Genomic DNA, 5,112 nt, shown 5'->3' on the forward strand with positions numbered 1-5,112 from the left:
TGTATTTAAAAAGGTATTATGGAAGAAGAACAAGTTTTACCAGATAAGTCTGAGACAGATTTGAAGCTGGATCTAAAAAATGACAGGCTACAAAGAATTTTTTTTAAAAAAGGAGTTACACTAGATATACAAATGAAAACAGATGTTATATCAAAAAAGATACACAAATAACACACCAAGATTGTGACCTGGATACCTTTCCTATATTGAATTTACAAAAGAGACTTGTTAAAGCTTTGAAGAATTTTGTGTGAAGGGACAAAGAAAAGAAAAGAAATCAAGTTCTATGACATTGTTTGAAAAGACAAAAGATTAAGATTGTTACAAATAAAAGGAACGAATATAAAGATGTAAATAGATAGGTTGTTGTCTCTGGTAATCTTAATGGATTTTTGCTAATCCGAAAGAATCCCAAGATTGTAAGGATTTCTTTATAAATAATAATGGTTTATGGGAAGAAGAGATCATTTGTTGTTTTTTAAGAGAAGGTGATATTACTAAAATTGTTTATTTTTTGTTGCGATGAAGGGGGAGGTCACTTTTTATATGTTTCTTTTCTTTTGCTCTATTATATTCTTATTTTTTCTGTTTTCCTTTCTACTTTTCCTTTCGTACACCTTTTTGTTCTTCTTTTTAAGCTCCTATTAGTTTTTATGTCTTTATTTTTAATGTTTAACAAAATTACTACAAAAAAGGACATTAAGAACATTTTAGCTAGGTAATGATCACTGAATCTTAGTCATTTTCAAGGGAATATTACATTTCACACACAAACAAAAGATTGCTATTGCAAAAATTACAACTATCAAAAAAAATCATAAACCAAGCACAAAATAGCCTACCTCCTTAGGTTTCATTTGATACTTTACTTTTTTTCCTGGACTGGTGGGGTGGGGAGGTGGGTGAAACAGGGGAAGGGCATAGAGAAGCTGGAATCATGATACTTCAGATCAAACTCTGACTAGCTGAATATGCCTAATAGCACCTACTGTTACATTTCATAATAAAAGATTGCAAATATGAATATTGACCTGGAGATAAGTTATCTTTTTGGCAAGATTCCCTTACAACAGCTAGCACATTTAATATTATTGCAAGTCAGCTTTTCCAATGTTTCCCATGCTACAGCAACTTTATATGTTGGGATCTTAATGTTCTCTAAATTTGATAGTTTTCCTGCAGTTCAGAGAACACCAAGAATTCAACAGTTCTACCCTGAGTATGTATAATGCCTGTTATTCGAATGTTATATGCCTGCAGAAAGAGATTGGTTACTTCAGGGGGGAAAAGCCACAAATGTACCCAATGTTCCAATGCAAATAATTATTTTTTATTTATTTATTTATTTATTTATTTATTTGTTTGTTTGTTTGTTTGTTTGTTTATTCGATTTGTCAATCGCTTACAAGATAACAGGTATAAATATAAACATGAGTAAGAATACAGAAAATAGGTACGAATAAATGGGGACAATAGGACAGGGACGGGAGGCATGATTGTGCACTTATGCACGCCCCTTAGCGTGCATTGGACTACACCAATGTTGTAGGCAAAATGTGAAATTTTGCTTCCAGGTTTGGAATTTAAAACTTTAAAAATGTGTTGACATGTATACCTTGAACGTTTGATTGGAAAGCACCTATTTTAAAATGTTGTAAGTTGCCAGATATAACATAGAAGTAGTCCTTGCCTTATGATCCAGTTGGGATCAAAATTTATGTTGCTAAGCAAGGCAGTTATTGAGTCAAGTCTGACATGGTTGTTAAGTAAATCACTGCAGTTGTTCAATGAATCATGAACATTAAGTTAATTTGACTTCCCCCATTGACTTTGCTTGTGGGAAGCTGGCTGGGAAGGTCACATCACATGACCTCAGAATGTTGCAATGGTCATAAATCACTTTTTTTCAATGCTGTTATGTCTTCATTAAGTGAGTGGACATAAGTCAAGAACTAGCTGTACTATTATTATGGCAATTGCCCAAAACAAAGAATCAACACTGAAATTTAAGACAATGTCTCTTTTTTAAAAAGTGGCTATGTGCCATTAAGTCAATACCAACTCTTAGAGGCCGATTGTTGTCAAGGACAATCTCCCCCAGTCTACTTCTTCAATGGAGCATCATACCTGCTGTCGTTGATTAATTTCATTTTACTGCTTCTCTTTTTCCTTCCATCTTTCCAAATATTATAGAATTCTCAAGAGAGCCACGCTCAAAATATAATAAGAAAACTTTGATTTGTTTTATGATCCACTGGTTCATATTCTTGGCTAATCATGGTATTCTCATGAGTCTTTTCTAACACCGAAATTCAGAGCATCAATACTATTTCATCCTGATTCTTACAAAAGGGCAATTTTATTCCACAAAGTGTCACAGGGGAAAAGCTGTTGTCCGCATGATTCTTATGATATTGTAGATAGAGGCACCTTGTGGCATCTGAATATATTATTCAAAATTTGCATTGCTCTTTTACCAAGTCCCAGTCTGGGACCATTAATTTAGTCAATTCTAAAAGAGAGAAAATATCCACCACTTCAGTATCTTCACTGTCAGTTTTAAGGACAGTACCTATTGCCATTAATTTAGTCTTCTTTATAGTTCATTTCAGCTTCATCAGCATAGTACAGGTTATTTAAGTTTATACCCCAAGTTCCAAATCCATGCTTGCCTTACAATACACCTATCCTCAATATATAATTAGCATAGAGATTGAATAAGTATGGAAAAACTATATAGATTCTCTGCTTTACCAGCCTGAGGCTAGTCCATTTCTATGTGTTCCATCGTGACTGTCCTGTATATGGGTTTCACATGAGGACAATGACAGTTATTAGAATATCTCTTAGTACATATTAAAAAAAACAGTCACAGCAATTTCTAGAGGAATTCTACTTGGAAAATATGAGAAAGAGTTCTTGTAACTGTATATCTCTGCTTCAGATTCAATACAATTTTAAATAACCTCAGTGGAGATAAATTGTTTTGGAAAATCTGGGTCTGAGATACTGAGTATTTCTGTTTCTCGGGGAGTGTCAAAGGAGAGGGGGGCGGAAAACCTGGGAATTAGGATACTAAGGAAATTAAAACTGGGAGATTGACAACCTGAATAGAGTGGCCTTGAAAGATGGGCCTCTTCCTGCATCATTAAAAGTTATGTAGGTCAGAGAATTAAGCAGGCATGCTCTTACAAATCCCGTTTCTGTGTGATTATTGATGGTACAGCATGAACCCTGTTGGTTAGCCAACTTCTTGTTCTTAGCTAAGAAAACCAATAATTCTTAATGTAACTGGGATATTTGCTTTCATCCAGGCATTTCCTTTTCATCTTAACTGGTCGCTTCTGAACTGGAATCAACTGCAAGAAATTTATTTTATTTTATTTTATTTATTTGTTTGTTAAGCAATTATAAGATAATAGGTATAAGTATAAACATAGTTATGAATACATGAAATGGATACATATAAGAAAAATAAAAAGAAACAATAGGACAGAGATGGCAGGCACGTTGGTGCGCTTATTCAAGCCTCCTACAGACCTCTTAAGAAAGGGGTGAGGTCAATAGTACACAATCTATGGTTAAAGTTTTTAGGGTTTGGGGAAGAAACCGCTGAAGTCATATTTCCTGCAATCAAGTTTGGTGCAGTTAACCTTGAGTTTGTATCTATTGTTTGCTCTTGTATTGTTATGATTGAAGCTGACAGGTAGGACATTGCAATGTATGATTTTATATACTATGTTTAGATCGGACCAAAGGCGGCGTAGTTCTAGATTTTCTAGGTCTAGAATTTCAAGTCTGGTGGCATAAGGTATTCTGCAACGAGTAGAGGAGTGGAGAACTCTTCTTGTGAAATATTTCTGGACTTTCTCAACTGTATTAATATCAGATACATAATGCGGGTTCCAGACTGATGAGCTGTATTCAAGTACTGGTCTAGCAAATGTTTTGTACGCTCTAGTTAGTAGTGTGATATTACCAGAGAAAAAGCTACACAGGTTTAGGTTAACAACTCTTAATGTCTTTTTGGCTATGTGGTTACAGTGGGCTCTAGAACTTAGATCATTAGAGATGAGTACTCCAAGGTCCTTGATAAAGTTTGGATCATCAACAAGGTCTTGACAATTCAGCTTGTATTTTATTTTCTGATTTTTTTTTGCCAATATGTAGAAATCTACCAAAGTTTACCTGGTTTTCTGCTCCATTCAGGACTGTGTTTACTTGTCACTTGTCATTTTGTATGGGATTATTTGTGTTTATTTTCTTCAGCGAAGAAAGTGAGGAAATAGAATGGTTCCCCAAAATGCAAATTACATGCTACTCAATGGGGGGAATTGTGACATAACAGGTGCCCTCAATTTTTTCTCTCTGTCAAGCTGAAAATTAGCAGGTAAATCTCTTCTCTTGCTTCTGTATTAGCCAGGGCTAAATTTTAAAGCGCAGGCCATAATAGCTGAGGAGAAAATGATATCCACTCATGTCTGTTTTCTCTTCCAGATGATGAAAAGCATGTTTTCTCCTGATATACGGAAAATGAGCAAATCATGGTAGCTGTACTCTTGAATCTATCAGGCTGACTAATAGAATGGACTGGAGTTCATCTAGAATTTCAAAAGCTAAGCAAGATACAAAGAGATATCACCATGGCAATGGTTCCACTTCACAAGAAAATATATATATGAGAAAAAAAATACATCTTGGCCAACAGGAGATATATATATATATATATATATATATATATATATATATATATATATATATATATATATATATATATATATATATATCTATATCTATATCTATATATATATACTGTTGGCCAAGATGTAATTTTTTCTCAAGGGTTTCTGAAAATCAAAATAGGCAGAACTTTGAGTTGGGGAATTTTTCCTCCAAAATTTGTCTAAACTGAGGGACCCTCCTGAACACAGGAACTATCTTGAATTTCTCCCAAAGAATGACTTGCATTATGCTCTTCTTTTTTTTTTTTTGTAAATTTTATTGGTTTTTAAAAACAAACATAAACAAACAAAACATAAAACATAAAAACATAAAACCTCTTTCTTGAAAGCAGCATAATCCCGGGTTACATCTCTTCGTACAGAAACAAAT

At 33.9% G+C, this 5,112-nt stretch overlaps 1 long non-coding RNA gene across 1 annotated transcript in view; it reads left to right on the forward strand.

Annotated features, from left to right (window-relative positions):
- Nucleotides 1-1,182: 1,182 nt before the first annotated feature.
- The window catches only part of LOC148126223 (uncharacterized), a 78,996-nt gene continuing 75,066 nt past the window's right edge, over nucleotides 1,183-5,112 (forward strand). The window contains exon 1 of the long non-coding RNA XR_015743001.1: nucleotides 1,183-1,219. This is a non-coding gene — a long non-coding RNA (uncharacterized LOC148126223). The remainder of the gene's footprint in view (nucleotides 1,220-5,112) is intronic.

The sequence above is a fragment of the Pseudonaja textilis genome, chromosome 3 (assembly GCF_049901715.1).
Source record: "Pseudonaja textilis isolate UNSWEBS1 chromosome 3, rPseTex1.2, whole genome shotgun sequence".
Taxonomy (NCBI): Eukaryota; Metazoa; Chordata; class Lepidosauria; order Squamata; family Elapidae; genus Pseudonaja; species Pseudonaja textilis.